Source organism: Larus michahellis, chromosome 2 (assembly GCF_964199755.1).
Source record: "Larus michahellis chromosome 2, bLarMic1.1, whole genome shotgun sequence".
Lineage (NCBI taxonomy): Eukaryota > Metazoa > Chordata > Aves > Charadriiformes > Laridae > Larus > Larus michahellis.
In genome coordinates, this window is record NC_133897.1 from 165949458 (window position 1) to 165966487 (window position 17030).

The following is a 17030-nucleotide window of genomic DNA, read 5'->3' on the forward strand; positions in this document are numbered from 1 at the left end:
ACAAGCTTATTGATTTACTGAACCCTAAAACTCTGAAACCAACCTGAAAGAATTTCACAGTCGCCGGACGACCTGGTCACTTTTGTGAATCAATAGAGCTTTATCCTAAGATAGCGGGTCTCAGTATCACAAAAAACATTGGTGATATTGGGTACTCCAGGCTATGCTTGGAGATAGCATCTGCTTCCGTCCCTGGAGATATCTCTTTGTGGTAGATAGCGGAGGGGGGGCTCAGTGGCAGGACCACACAGATGTATTCCTCTTCTCCTTTCTGAGCCTCTCCTGCAGTCTGCTTTCCTTCCACACTGCATTGTACCTAGGCGTGTGAAGATGAGGTACCTCTGAACGCCAGCCAAATCTTTCTATTATGTTTAGGCAGCTGAAAGAAAATGTGAGATGTCAGCATCCACCTCCCAGAAGTTTGATGCTTAATGCTATTTCCTCAGAACTGAGCTATTACTTCTGGATGTCTGGCAGAGAACTCAATCCACCACGATTTTAGATTATTCAGTCAATAAAAGCAAACTACAGGACCTTTCCCTAAAAAGGAGGGGATTTATTCACCTCATCCCATACCTTGGAACTGCTCAGTTTGACCACTGCTAGGTAAATCCTTCCCTCAGCTTTTGTCAACGTAGAGGTTTTCTGCCAAAGACATTCACCAACAGGAAATTAGTCTCCAAATATCCTCAAATGCAGCTTGACGCAGTGTAAATTTTGTCTCTTTGGTGACAGCTGCCTACTTAACTGCAGAGATTTCTGTGAGGAGCAGGGGAAATGTGTGTGTGCCTTATGGTATCGCTTCCCTGTAGTGACTGTAATTGTACCAAACCTCAAGGGGCCCCACTATAAATACTGAGTGATCCCAGTGTTGCCAGACATTGCCTGAAGGCAGGGAATCTGTATATAACAAATACATCTCCCTCATAAAGACCACTCAAGTCAATTAATGGTTCTCATCACAACTAAATCTAAACAGCTCATGTCCAACATCTATTTTTAAGTCATTAGCTTCAAAATGCTGGAGCAGGAAAGAGTAGAGCTTTTAGTCCTGAAGGTAAAGGAAAAATGAACATTTCAGGACATGCTAACTGAAAAGGGGATGTTGGGCTTCCTTTACTGCTTTCTAGTAACATACAGGCAGTAAAATTGACTAAAATTCAGGGGCTGGGGGCTAATGAAGTTTGAACTTGTTATTTCAACAGTAACAATGAAAAAGGCAGCTCTTATGCAGGGTGGGAGAGAGCAATGGATAGAAATGGGCTCTCCCTTAATGCTTTTGGGTATAAAACGTTCAGTTTTCACACCCTTCAACTAACCTGAGAGGATGGGTTGAAATGGAGGAAACTCTTGGAATTTGGTACTTCACTGTCACGCTTCACCACAACTGCTCTTTGAAGAGCGCAATAAAGGAAGGTGATGCCGTACTGCGTGTTCTGAGGGACACAAGGACAGGGCGGAGGGGTCTCATGCAGATATCCCGGGATCCCAACTAACTCCATTATCTGTGTGATTTTAGAAAACTCATCTGATCCTACTGGCTTCGATTCACCCCTTTGCCTAAAACGTTTTACAAAACTTCTATTCGATACTTTCAACAGTTTTCATGCAGATTTTGCTTAGAAATTACAGCTTGTGCATCAGGGAAGACAAATAGAGAATCAAGGGAGCAAAACACAACCCCTGTTTGTCCCAGTTTTATATATATATTAATGTGAACAGTTGCCTGAAAGCCAACACCTGTATCTAGTGCACACTTGCAGTTAGATTTTCAGCCTCCGTGATATTTCACGCAAAATAAATGTCTCCAGTTTTGCATGGAATGGTGATAAACACTAGAGCAGGAGTAAGAAGGTATTACAACAGCTTAGTTTTCCCAAGATCTTATTTTCAGGGATATTCAGGAACCTGAATCTTTACACTTGAGATGCCATTACAGTCTAGATCAGATTTTTTGTAGAGTCTGGACTTTTCTTACAGGCCCAGGTACCCAGTTGTTTTTCTTTAAGCATATTTGACGATTTCTTATGTTTCTGTTGATATTAGCATCGCATAGACTAGAAGACTCCTCAAATATATTTATCCTAGTGATAGGCTGTGGATTTTTTGTTAGCATCAGCTTTTAATGTACAGCAAATGCACAGGACATACTAGAAGAGCATGCAGGAAACAACATACATGCCATTATGTGTAATTATGAGTTCCCATTAAAGCAGACGGGGAAATCATGAGCAGTTCAAGTCTGACTATATTATTTTTTTACGAAGAAGACATTGGGGTTTTTTAAGTCCTCAAAATAAGTCAGTGTGAGAGTCAAATACTGCAGACTTTAGGCCAAAAACATTCTTGGTTTCTTTGGGTAAAGCCCCTGTTTTGGGGGCTGCAAAAGATCTTCAAGACTGGTCCTCAGCCCTTGAATCATTTTCTATGTGTTGTTTTGCCAGATGGATTGTGGACTGTGACTTGTGTCACAGTAATAAATCCCAGACATTTCTCATGCAGATAGCGTCTCACGAAAGCGTTTTAACAGGAGAAATGAAAGTCTAAATGTATGGGCACTTTAATCGAGGGCAGGAGCGTTGATCTTTAGCAGAATACAAGGTGACCCTATTTGTCTGATGGATGTGGAGATTGAAGAGAAGCAAAATGCTTTGTCTCTGGGGTTTTTTCCTTTCATTTCTTTTTTGATCTGTGTTTTAAGGCTGCACTTCCAGTTCAGAAATGTAATACTTGTGCATTTTCCATATGACTATGTGTTTGCATATAACTATACATTCCATTAAACGGAAGCCATATTCTTGAAATTGCAACAATTTGGCAGCCTTTCCCAAGACATTGTTTGGCAAGGTAGAATCAAGGGCATTAAAGATTTATTATGAAGTGTATTCCCAAAAGGTATTTAGTGCTGGAGAGTTTTGCTCCAGACACCTGAATTTCAAGGCCAGGTTGGATGATGATTTGAGCAGCCTGGTCTAGCGGGAGGTGTCCCTGCCCATGGCAGGGGGATGGAACTAGATGATCTTTAAGGTCCCTTCCAACCTGAACCATTCTATGATTCTATGAATCTGTGGAAAAGAATAGGACTTTTATGATGCTTTCATGATCTTTGTAGAGAGAAGAATCTACAGCTGGAGAAACTGTGACTACAGATGCCATGACAAGTAGATACCACGATAGGATACCAGGAAAAAATGTAGTTTGTAATCACATACTACATTTTGTAATATATATAACACTATTTATTGACATGTTCTATAGTTTAGAGTAATTTATCTTTTTACGGGAAGGCTTTTTTTGATCAAGATTCTTGAAATAAGGCCCCAGCACAGCAAAGTACTTTACACATGCCCAACTATAGGTACTATAGCCAGTCTACTGGGATTGTTGTCATGTTTTAGTACAATGCTTTTTCAGAGTTTAAAAAATTCTGCTGTGCAATATAGAGGAGTTTGATGGCTTCATAGTCAGTCTGCTGACAGGCAGTACACAGCCACAGGAAAAAACAGTGTCTAAGAGTGTAATAGGATGAAGACATAAAATGAGGATTCAAGCGGTGGGAAAAAAATAGTTCTATGTAGATACCAGTATAAAGATTGCAGTAGGTATAAGAATGGGTTCCTACCCAGGAGTAATTCAAGATATATTTCAAAGAAAAATGGCATTTTTCCCCTCCTTCAAAGCAGAGCTAGATAGGAATAAAAAAATCAAGTTAAAGGAATTCTAGAATTTAAAACTATTTTGCTATTTGGAAATGGAATAAATATATTCTATTTCAATAAAATTTTCCAGGAAATTAAATTTTAGAGGAAAAAAAAATTTGTTTAACATATGATAACTTTTGGAACTGTTTCATTAAAACTTAATTTCTTGTGCACCAATAATGCATTTCCAACTATTTCATTTCCTCTTTCTAAATGGAATTTCAACTTCCTTTTCTTATTTCAAAATGTTTTCATTTAAATGAAAATGGAATTGTATGATGTACACAACTTTTGACCAAACAGCCTGCCCAACTTTTTCAGAGAACCTCGGTAAGTCTTTTGAAGGTTTCATGCCAGCTCACACATTGGAGGAACTTTATATGAGCTCCCTTTAAAGGGTGAACTGAAGAGCTTGGGTGAATAACAATAAATTAGACTTCTAAACCCACATATTATCATCTTTCCCAGTAAGTCGCAGCTATTTCTTTCAGAAACTGGTCCTTTTTGTCAAATCTGTCAATGCAAAATGCTATCTAGAGAACGTCACCTTCAAATTAGCCAGAAACTGAAGCTATTTGGAAAGAAACAATAAAGACATTGGTTGAAATGCAAGGCAGGATACCACCTCTGGGGAAACTGGAGGACTGTGAGTGCAAAAGTCTTTTCTGCAGTTGGAGATCCTTTGTCCAGGTCTGAGTGAAAGCCTTACAATCTCATCAGGCTGCACATACGGACATGATTCATTTCCATCTTTCTGAGACAAACCAGAAAGATGTACTGCACTGAGCTGGAGAAAAACTTATTGCCAAGGTCTCAATCCCTAGGAATACAGCAAGCCTGCTCGTTTTCAGTTGCTGTAAGCTTGCATAACTGTAACTGGTGATAATATTCATTTGAGGGTGGTCAGAACTGTCCCATCAAAGCAGTTTGCAGGAGAATTAGCTTTTTCAGTCCAAGGATGTTGTTCACAAAATATTCTTTGCTACCGTAGTAAAAGAAATTAGTTTTGGGGTGGATTTTTGGTTTGTTTTCATAAAAAGCCACATGCCCCAAAGCCCTAGAGTTGTTCCGTTTTTAAAGGATGGACCATGGCATCTCATGGGCGTCATGAGGCAGGTGGCAGCGCAGAAAATAAAGACATATCCTGGTGACTGTAAGAGAAGACCCTTCCCAGTTAGACTGGGAAAATTCAGCCGCAGAAGCACCATGACTTCAACATGCTAAAAGGAGAGGGATAATCTTTGAGGTGAGATGACAGTGTCCTTGAAAAATAAGTGTTACTTTTTATTAGACTATGAATTGTAAAGGGTAAGGCTGAAATGAGGTGAAGGATAATGTTATTTCACATGCATAGCTGAGTCCTCGGGAGCAATCTGCTGGATCTTGCTGGTAAGGGTGGAAAGAAGTTTATGAATTCTTGCATGTCTAGAATCCCATGTGAGCAATGTAATGCTCAAGCATCATTGACATAAGATGGTGAGCGTCATGAGGAGTGTTTGGATATAAATTTGCCTTCATGCACTAGAGAAAGTCTTAAATCGGGCAAAATCTGAGTTCAGCATTTAGTTTAATGCTGACCTTCAGTAACGTCTTGCTATTGTATCTTGGATTTGTTGACGATCCATTAAATATGGAGGGAGCATGACACAGGAAATTCAGCTCCTGGATGGTCAGTGAAGAGAGAGCCCAAATATAAACTTTTGCAGTAATTTGCTGTTGCTTCCATTGATGAAAACAGTATAGATCATAGCAGTTTTCACCACAGGGACTAGCAGAACTACTTCTAGGAATTTTTAAATCATATGAAAAATTTATTTGAATGTATTAATTCATCAGAATGGAGACTCCTTATGGAGACATATAAAAATTTTCAGGAAAAAAACCCTCTGTTCCAGGACAGAATTGTCTGCTCAAAACTAGGAGAGGGAAAGAAAACCATCCCAGAAAAAAACCTCCACAGATTCTCTGAGTATGGTATATTTGGCTCTGGGTCCTAAGCAAATTCTTTTTTTTTTTTTTTTCCCTGTAATTGTATAAAATAGAATGTGTGAGACAGGGAACTATCAGAAAAAAAATCCTTATCATGGTAGCTAGGTTGCTTTTCCTTTCAATCCCAGCTCAAAAGCTGTCCAAATGAGGGTTTGAAATCAAACCTCCCACAATCTAGATTATTTCATAACAAATTCTCTGGAGAAAGACAGTTGCGTTTTTTCATACTTCATGTTCCAAACAGTAGACTGACAGATATGGAGTAAGTGAGCTACAGCAAAGCTCATGTTATTTTCCAGCCTAATTGCTTGCTTCGATGCAGCAACGACTTCTTTTTTCTTTTCCTCCTCTGCAAAAGTGTACTATTCCCTGGCTCTGGGTCTGGAATGTCACCCTCTAACACAAATAATGACATGCTTCCTTCCTCTACAAACTGTGCCCCAGTGGGAAACCCTTCTGTTATTTAAAAGATTTAAATACTGAAACAGTACCTTTGTATGAGCCAGAGACACTGCTTCAGAGACTAACTGCCTGTGAAGCCCAAATGCTGATTTCCTTCGTCAAGCTAATGATAGCTTCTAGTTCAAGGAGAGCTGTTCTTTTTATTACCGCTATTACTGATGGTGTTGTAATTATTTTGTTCATCTCGCTGTCTCTAGAAAAATTCTGACTAGTTATTAATATCTCAAGATACAGCTAAAACTTTCATCAGCTTCATTTGAAAAGAAAAGAGAGGTTTCTGTTTGCAACTGAGCCTGCTATCCTTTTCCATTTGGGTTTTAATTTCACTAGAAAGTGTTAGGTTGCCATGGCAAAGCTCATATCTTCACTTCCCTGTCTCAGTAGGTGCTTTGAAGAGGGGAGGTGGTCAGAACAAGAGGCAATTTGTACTAACGAATGGCTATATTGTAATAATGTGCTCCTATTGGGCTCACTTTCAAGTTCCTCCAAAAAATACCCCCACGACCAATTCAGTGTATTCTCAGCGCAAACAGCCAAGGGGATGCACAGAATTTTGTAGAAATTAAAGCCAGGCCTTAAAAGCCTTGGCTTTGATATTCCATCTTTCAAGCTGGTAACCGTAGCAGTAAACATCAGGATCAACAGATCAAACCCTCAGATCTTCACTGGTCTCTCACTGGGGCTAGGGGAAGAGCTTGAGCCAGGAACAGAGCCAATGCTCTGAGTTAATTGGTTAAGTGATGCAGCAGAGAAAATCCTTTGCGATACCAGGTTCATGTCGAGTCCTTACTGGCAGAAGCTCCGCAGTGAATTACACTTTTTAGGGTGACTTCCAGGATGTAGCTGAGAAGAGAAAAACATCAAAAAACCTATTTCTTACTTAGGAGGAACATCTGGCTAATGATTCAACTTACCACGCAGTGCTGTACTACTATTAGTTTATAAGCCCTTGAAGGCATGGAATTGCATTTAGAACATGTAACATCTAAATTTATGTGTATTTTGATTTCTTCCAATAAAAATTTCTACAGCCTTGTTTTGGTACCTTCATTAATACCATGGAAAATGAGGACACTCCAATCATATAAGCTAAAACCTGTCCTTCAGGTAACTTCAAGCGATTTGTAGCGGTGAGACTATGAACTCTAGTAAAATTTTGTACTTGGATGCCTCCAGCTCCTGGGATGTCTATGTTTCACTCACTGCTAGAAGTCATAGGATTCCAAGCAGAAAAATATGTTGTGGTAGCTTTCAGACAAGTGGTGACACTGCAGTGAGAGCCAAATTATTAGCAATGTTTATTTGCTGAGTTACTCTGCAGGCCAGTGGGCAATCAGAGAATCATTTAGGTTGGAAAGGACATCTGGAGTCCTCTAGGTCAACCTTCTGCTGAAAACAGGGCTGATTTCCAAGTTAAACCTCCTTCCTCATGGCCTGGTGCAGTGAAAGCTGAAAATATTTGAGATGTCACAGACTTTTCAGCCCCTGCATGTGTGCTTCAACATTCTTGCGATGAAGAATTTTTTTCTGATTTTCAAACAGTGTTGACATTTGTGACCAGTACCTCCTGTCCTTTCATGGTGCATCTCCTAACATCTTAATCTCTTACATGATGCCTGTGTCTGTCTTCACTGTAACCCCTCTATATGTTTCGGAAGACTGCAGTTAGTTACCCCTTAGCTTTCTCTTTTTTTCTTTCTTTCTTGTCTCTTAGCTAAAAAAGTCCTTGTCTTTTAGCTTCTCCACATAGCTCATTATCTCCATCCTTCTCACTGTTTTAGTGGACCTCTGTTGGACCTTCTCCAGCTTTTTAGTGTCTTCTTTCTAGTGGGACAGTACTGCCTTGCTGCTGTTGAACGGAGGGGAATCTCCACGGCACTCAGCCTTCTGGCTGTGCCATTGCTAGTGTGGTCCCGCATGCTGTTAGTTTTCATCGCTGCAGGGGTACACTGCTGACCCACCTGTAACTTGTTCCCCGCCAGAACCCCACAGAAGAGAAGAAAACCCTACTGCCATCCTCCCTGCCTCTCCTTACAAAAGCGTCCATCCGTCACAGTGCTAGTGCTCCAGCAAGGTGAGTTTCCTCCAAATCTCTGTCATTCCAGTGTCATAGCTCTGCACCCGCACATCAGTTTCTCATTCCTCCTGTTTGTTTCTCATGCTGGGTGTGTGCAGGTATAGGTACTCCAGATGCACTGCGTCATGGGAGAGTCAGGGATCATCCTCTGATGCTCTGTGCTTTGCTTGCTTCCTCTCACCCATGCTCTTCAGGGTGTTGCTCTCCATGCCACAACAAACCTAGTTCAAAGCCCTCCTTGCCAGGTTAGTGTGTCTCTTGGCAAAGATGCTCTTGTCTGTCCTTGTCCTTTGAAGCAGATCCAGTTGTCACAGACTCACAGTTGTTTAGGGAAGACTTTTTTCCCTGTCTTTTTTTTTTTTTAATTAAACGTCTGTAAAAAGCATATGTAATTTGACAGAGTGGGGCTGAAGTACAGTCATTAATGACTAATGAGGAACCGAGGACTGACCTGCAGGAGACCTCCAAATTGAATATTTTCTCTTCAGATTTAGCGTGATTAAACAAATCCGTTTTGTGTCCAATCACTAGCTTTCCCAGAGAATTATTTTCCTGCTGCTCTGTCCAAACCCACAGAGACTAATTTAGATAGCATTAATTGGTAATTTCCCAGATCAAAGCCCTTAATCAAATCAATAAGGATAGCTGCTGTGCACTGTGCTGATTATCATTCATAGACATAAAATATTATTTGTCATGTCTACCTTGATAATGACATCAGAGGAATACCAAGACCAACGAGGAGCGATGTCCTGATAGCTTAATACGTTGATAATGCAAACTGTTTTTTTCCCTAAACGATTTGCTTGCCTGGGCACGGGGGTTCTCCTTGCTGTGGGCTTCCTTTAACTCCAAGATTTATTGATAGCCTAAACATATATAAATTACTGTCAGCAACCTCGGTGATTATTTTTGTAAAAAGTTACAATACCTATGGAGATATTTCAGGAGTGAGTTTATTATTTGGTTGCGGAGAAAGGGGAGGGGCTGGAAAGGCTTAGCAAGAAAAGGTCATTTATCTTACGAGTGAGAGGTGTGAAAAGTGACCCAATTCATAGGGCAGGAGCAGCAGTATAGCTATATGGTTTTCCCATATTAACATCAAATCTTGATTTTTTTTTCCATTTTCAAAGGGAAAAGTGTGGTCTAAAAGCTGTTGGTTCACTAGCAATAATTGCTTCTTGATATAAATGCCAAACAGTTAATGCAATGAATCCAACTCTCTAAACCTTTTAGAGGGAAGAGACGAGATTCATAGGGAACGAGGCAAAAAGAGCTTTTGTAGAAAACAGGTGAAAGCCATTGCTGCTGGGGAACATTTTGTGCTCTAGAGAAGTTCTATGTGATATTTTGGTTGGGGATTTGAGTTAGTAAGATCAGCTGCCCCCTTTCCTGCTTAATCTGCCTTCATGATCGGCAAGGGTGCAGGATAAGGGCGATGTGAACCATGTAACTGTGGATCCTCTGGTGGAAGATGCTGGGAAAGACGTGGGTAAAAAACAGGCAAATCACTTGTCCTGTTCCTCTCTGGTTGATGAAGATGAAGGTCTGTTAGTGGGAAATATATATACACGTGTACAACATGGATCCCTCTCACAGCTGGACTCAGACACAGTCTACCCAGTAGCTGCCCATAGATCCCAGTCTCTCTTGTTGTGTCCCTCACACACACGTACACACAGACACATAAATGGGTCTCCCAGTCAGTCCCAAGCCCCCATGGCGGATGATTTGCTAGTGCTCACACACTTCTTTGTACGCTTGTGGTCACTTCAGTCGCTGCCATGGTGGACACGTGGGCTCCCTCTCCAGTTGCTACATTCAGATACCCGTACACACACATGCACACAGAATAGAGAGTCCTTCACCCAGGAAAACAGTTAGAACAGGACATTAATGAGAGGAAAGACCAGACTGTACTGATCAGGCAGAGAATAGGACCTGACAAGCAAACAGTTTGCACTTGACCAGCCCTTTCTATCCCCTTGGACCTCTACTTTCCCACACTTGTTCCTCCCCAAACCACCTTGATCCCTCCCTTTCCTGGCCTTAGAGGGTTCCTCCCCTAAACAGACTACAACAAGCCTTGTGCAATCCAAAAATGCTCTTCCTCTGTATCCTACAATGTGTCCCATACCCCTGAGCAGTGTCTCCCCTTGGTCTGTAAGGTTTCCCGGAGACCATGGGACCAACACTCTCCTGGGACAGCCCTGGGACAGCCCAGGGCAGGGGTTTCTGTCTCTGAAGGGGGTATTGTTCCTCTCTGTGGGTGGCGTTGGGACTTTCAGTGGGGTGAAAGCTCCTGTTATGGGTCTGTGAGTAGCTGGATCAGAATAAGGTTTGAGTTTCCCTGCACAGGTGGAAGAAAGTGTTTTTTCTGCTTTGTTTTGCTTTGTTTGAGGATTCTGCATTGGAGAGTGGGGTAGGGAGAGGGGGAATCAACAGCCCTGTGAAAGACCAGCTGCTTGCAACATGCTTCTCTTGCAGCTTTCCGTCAGAAATCTGACAGCTTTAGTTATTGTGATGGAGAAATAATGAGGTGAGAAAAGAGTTGTCAAAAAAAAGATCTGTATTCTTCTTCCAAGGAAGTAATTTACTTTTTGTGTGCTCTGTGGCTCCCAGAGCCAAGGAGACATCTGTAAGGATTCCAGCTATAGACAAAACTCTGTATTTGCCTAAACCAAGGCAATTACTAAAACAAAACAGAAAAAAACCCCTAATTTGTCTACAAAAAGGCCTATTACTTATGCTATGATTCATCTAATTAAATGTGGGTGTTAAGAGAATTTAGGCTAGGTTGCTATAGGTGAGCAAGTCAACATGGGTTGCCTTTTAGTTAGTGGGGAAACAGTTAAGGGTGCTAGTGGGGTTTAAGGTTAATTTACCTCATCCTAAAACAAACTCCTGCATTTGGCCAGGTGATTTTCCCCCTAAATGCATTGTCTGTATTAATCAGCATAGATATATGGTGCTATCTGAGATACCCTAAGCCCTTCTACAGGGAAGCTGGTATATGTGACACAGAATCTCTTCTGCCCTAATAACTGTATCCAGGAGGGATACTCTAACACATCAAAAATGGCACTAAAAGTCTATGTTTATGCAATTGAATCATGCACAAGAGCACCATTAACTACTATAGAAATCTGGGAAACTGTCTTGCATCTATATATTTCCTTAGCTATCCAGCTTGCCACTACAAGGGCAGAAGTCTCAGGACCTGGGAAGTTTTTTATGCCCCAGACATCCACAGGAGAAACCTTAGGGCATCTCACATAGCACCAGGTCATCTTTGTTGAGACAACTGAATCTCCCTTAGCCAACACAGTGATGGGGTTTGGAGAACATTTCAGATCACCTGAGGCAGACAGCAAGGGTGGGTTTCAGTGGCCAAAAAGTAATGGTCTAGAGCCATTTCAGAGGCCTCAGGTACCCAAGCCATTCCCCTTCACCTGACAAATATGACCAAAGACTTTTTGGAGGTCCATGCCATTCTTAGAGCCTCAGCTGGAGGCTGAGCAGCATAACCTGGGGCATCTCAAATCACACTAAAAGCATAAGTTTAGACACATTAATTATGTCCCTAATGATTTTTTAGATTATTAATTGTCTAGGCATGGTGGACTGCTGGATGGGGCTTTGAGCAACCTGGTCTAGTGGGAGGTGTCCCTGCCCATGGCAGGGGAGTTGGAACTAGATGATCTTTAAGGTCCCTTCCAACCCAAACCATTCTATGATTCTGTGATTTTTTCCATAAATCAAGACACTATCAGGGGATTTTCTCCGAGGCAGTAGCTCTCAGCCCTCACTTTACAAAGATTTCAGTTTAGAAAAGTTTCCAGCAGAAGCTGGAAAGTCGACATCTTAAGTGGTGCTTGGATCTTGAGTCACCCTCATTAGATCATTATTGCTCCATGAAAAGATGTTGCTGAAGGTAGTTAGATCCACGTTTTGAAAGAAGGTCACACACTTTTTTAGCATTTACAACACTGGAAGTGCAAGACAGCTGCAGTTTTCGTTTGGATCCTCTCAATTTGTCATGCTACATATGTAATGAAGACATGCTTTTCATTCACAAATTAAATACAGACAGCTTAGAACACGCACATTTTCCTACATATGTGCCTAACTTTTGCACAAACATGAGTAGCAGAACCAATCCACCTTCCTTATGCCATGCACACAAATCTGAGCCCGCTACTTGAACTCTAAATATTCCATGATGCAGTATTTATGCTTGTGAGACAAGCTGATTGTCACTATCCTACAAGCCTTATCCACAGCCAAGGGATCATGGCCAGCGGAAATAATAAAATTGTTTCCTGTGCTCCACCAACAGGATGAATTCTGGTATTTTCAGTTTCCTCTTTTTTCCCCAGCACCTTTCAATTGGCTGGAACTAAACTCTTCCCCTTCCTCCGTTCCTTCTTCAAATATAACGTTTCAAAACAACCTAGGGCACAGAAAGTCAGTAGGCCACTCAGAATTCGCATATTCAGTATTGTTCCCATATTGTTCCCATATTATTCCCATATACAATATAGTTATTATCATTTCAGTCTGCCAGATTTTGAAATAATAAAATTTTGATTGCCTTGGGTGGATGATAATGAATATATGATAACCCAAGCTCAGATATTGTTTTGTCATAAAGAATATGCTTTTTTTTTTCTTTCTTGTCATAGTTCTTGTCCCCTGTGAGAACGACATGCTTGACCCAAATTACAAATCAGAGCATCTGCCTTGAACCAGTTGAGTATTCACACATAAAACAAATTCATCCTAAGGCCAGGCTGGAGCATGTCAACACCTGATTCTCTCTGACTTACGGCGCCATGTAACCATCACTAATATATTTGAGGAAATTAGTATTACTGCTCTGGCCGAGGTTATTGACACAATGGGTTTTTTGGTGTCACGCGACACGGCTGTATGAGGAGCTATGCTGATCAACAACACACACTCATCACCCACATGTCATCAGACAGTGCCTGTCAACTTCTGTCCAGCCAGGGATGGATGTGAGCTGATAACATGCCTGGCTCTTTCTACCTACCCCTCGGAAAAACACTTCTATGGACAATTGATGGTATGGCTAGTGACATTTCTATTTCCAATTTTCTCTTTTGTTACTCCCCAGGTTTACTTAGCTGCAGTTTTGGAGAATGTTGAATGAGCACAAGAACCCTTATGTTCCAGCGCCCTGCCTAATCACCCAGCAGCATAGCTTTAAGTGATATTACACTGTAATTACATTAGCTGCAGCATTGGATGCTCGTTATTATGTCTTAATTGTGCAATAATTTTGATCAATGTGCAATTTTCTTGGTGCCTACTGTAGTGATTTCAAAATAAAAACACAGTTTAGGGGCTGTTGCATGTACCTCTGCTCAGTGATTCCTTCAGAGCATTTGGTTGTGCACACACACATGTGTTTGTGTGTGTGAGAGACAGGCAGAGTGTGAGCAGTCAGGGCAGCTGCCTGACAAAATGTTCCCTGCCTGCAGTTGGAAAGAACTGACAAAGGAGCGCTGGCTAATCTTGTCACGGTGGATGAAGAAGTCACCTCTGTCAGTCATCAGCCTGCAATCAGATGTATCGCCTCAATGGCAGTCAGTAGGATGGATGCCTGTGCCCACACCTCAGCTACTTCTGTGTCAGATCAGGCATTTTTGCTTTGCTGTCTGCTCATGCATCGCTGCAGCTTGGAAAAGAGACTTTGGAGAGAAGGGTTGTGCTGCAAACCTGTGTTCTTTGCGGTAAACTCCTCTGTGGGTGCAGAAAGCCAGAAAAGCCATTGCAGAAAGATCTGGCAGAGCTTATTTCTCAGTGCCTGTGCTCTCCCCAGGCACTCTATACATTTGCTATGCTTACACCCATGCAAAACCACTGAGAAACAGAGAGGGAATGGGTGGTAATGAAAAATAAATATAGAATAAAGAATAGACACTGCAATAGAATCATAGAATCATAGAACATGTTTGGTTGGAAGGGACCTCTAAAGGTCATCCAGTCCAACCCCCCTGCAGTAAGAAAGAACATCTTTCACTAGATCAGGTTGCTCAGAGCCTCATCCAGCCTAGCCTTGAATGTCTCCAGGGATGGGGCCTCCACCACCTCTCTGGGCAACCTGGGCCAGTGTCTCACCACCCTCATTGTAAAGAACTTCTTCCTAATGTCTCATCTAAACCTGCCCTACTCTAGTTTAAAACCATTGCCCCTTGTCCTATGGCTATGTGCCCTTGCAAACCGCCCCTCCCCAGCTTTCCTGTAGGCCCCCTTCAGGTACTGGAAGGGGCTATAAGGTCTCCATGGAGCCTTCTCTTCTCCAGACTAAGATAGACACAGGACATTGACCTGGAAGGAGGAAACACCTAAGCATGAAAATCGGTCAAGAATAGTTTACACTCTTCCAAAGGCAAAACACCAGGTGGATGCACGAATTCTCACCTATTGCAGCTTCTCTACAGAAAATCAGTGGTATCCGCCCAACTACAGGATATTCAGTGGCAACAGAATGTGAATGTAACTCGAAAAATGTCCTTTCTCTTAGAACAGCATCTCGCTTTAGCTCAGGATGATGTTTGAAAAAGGAGTACCGTCTCTTGATTAAAACATCCCGCTTCCCCTTAAACTAAAGAGCCGTCACTGATTTCTCAATCTACTTATTAGAGCTGAGAGGAATTCAGAACATCCTTTGTATGATAAATGCTGATCTGTTTTGAAGAAAATCATCATTCCAGACTGGAATGAATGTTTACAATGAAAGTATAAAAATCTGAAAGGGAAAAAGAAAGTTTTGAAAATGCATGGCATTTTTTTTCAATTTCAACTTTGTAACATGATAAATTATATCCTTACGTGTCATGTATTATAATGAGCAGCACACATTTCAAAATGAGAAGTAATTACAAAACAAAAACAAACAAATCCTGCAATGAGCTGCTAAAGCTGAAAATCTCCCAGCGCAGCGTTTTCAAACAGCTGTACTGCTAAATTGCCTGTTCCCTTGATATCAAAGAACAGACAGAAAACTCCTGCTAGAGAGTTCAACCAGCACAGCCTCAGGTAATGTGCAACCACCAGAGAGAAGACGGGAGAGACGTAGCTATAGAAAACAGGGCAGACATTGTTCAAACACACGGACTTGGGACCAGGTGCGTAGGGGTTACTTGAGAAGTGACATCCAGCAAAAATGAATGGACGCACGAAGGAAACCCTTTTAGAGACTATGCTACTGATATGCGTCAAAAGAGAAAAATAACAGCTGACATCGTCTTCTTAATCCAGGAAATGGGTCTTTTCTAGGTCTGTATTTACAATGATTGCTTCTCTGCTGGAGGGATTTGATCTTCAGATGTCAGATGTGGATATGCACCATCATAAGGTAGGATAAGTCCCACGTTGGATTCCCTGTTGCGATGGCCCTGCTTACTACCAGGCAAGACTGAACATCTTCCCTCACTCCAGATTACCTGATGGATGTTGCTTAAGTATCACACCTTTTCTTGTGCCATGATGGTTTGCTGATGTATCCATGCTCTAGACAATACCAACAACTGTGTGAACAAGCTTGGTGGAGAACACCGAACCAGATACAAGAGGGAGATTTAATAATGATAACACCCAGAGCAAAATTTCATTGTTAGCAAAGACACCTTAGCTGAAATAGCTTACATCAAATACTGAAAGAGAGGAAAATCAAATCTTTCATCTCTACTGTTTCCCTTGTCAGGACCTTAGTTTTCAGCATGGGCTAATGTGACAGGGAATCAATGTAATGACTTCCTGGAAGATCATTTTCTTTACAACAACAACAACAAAAAAGAGGAATGTACAAAGAATGAAGGCTAAATTTTGCGCAAAGACAGTTTGATTCATGTGCTGCACAGGTTGTATTCTTTCATCTCTCCCTTGATAACCTTACCCTTTTCAGGTCTTGTAATTCTGTTTTCTCATGGCTCTCAATAACTTTCTGGTCTGCCTTTCACGGGCTCATCATTTGTCCTTCAGGGGTTCTCCCCAGTCTCCAAGGGGGTTCACAGGATTCCCCCTTCTGCTTGTCTTTCCCCACACCCAGTCGCAGGATCCTTTTTTTTTTTTTTTAATTAATTGACACTGATGACTCAGCAGATCATCCTCTCTATTCTGTGTCTGTCTCAACACTACACCGCCCCACAGCTCAGCCCATCCTTAGCATTTCCCTTCCAATATCCAGTCCTTAATTTATTTTTTCCCCCACTAAGGTCTTGAGAATCCCTTCTACTACTGAAAAAAACCAACATTATAAATATCCAAGCCAACAGATCCATTAATTGGGTTCAGATAAGTTTTCTAGGAAAACAAAGAGTAGGAAAGTCTCATGATTATTTCCTTTGTTGTGCTTTTACAATCAGTCTTTCTTGTGTGCCTATATCACTCCTTTTTTCAGCTACCAACATCTTGACCATTATAAACAGATCTCATTGGAAAAAAAAATCTGTTGTTTAGAAAATGCATATTTTCTGAATTTTTTGTGGGAAATTAAAATTTCGGTATAAAAGTGATCAAACAGATGATTTCACTCTTTCTTTTCATTTTGCTAAGCTGAAGGAATTAATATGAGCTATCACTTATGATTTCTATATTATGTTTGATATAATTGTAGTGCTATATTTCTCTGTTGTAATGAGAGCAATGTACATTAGTGTATTATGACAATGTGAAAAGGGTTCACTTCTTTCTTGTCCACATGAAAGGAAAAATTATCTGCCATTGTCTCCTCATACATTTTCATATTCCAAGTCACTCTTCTCCTGCCT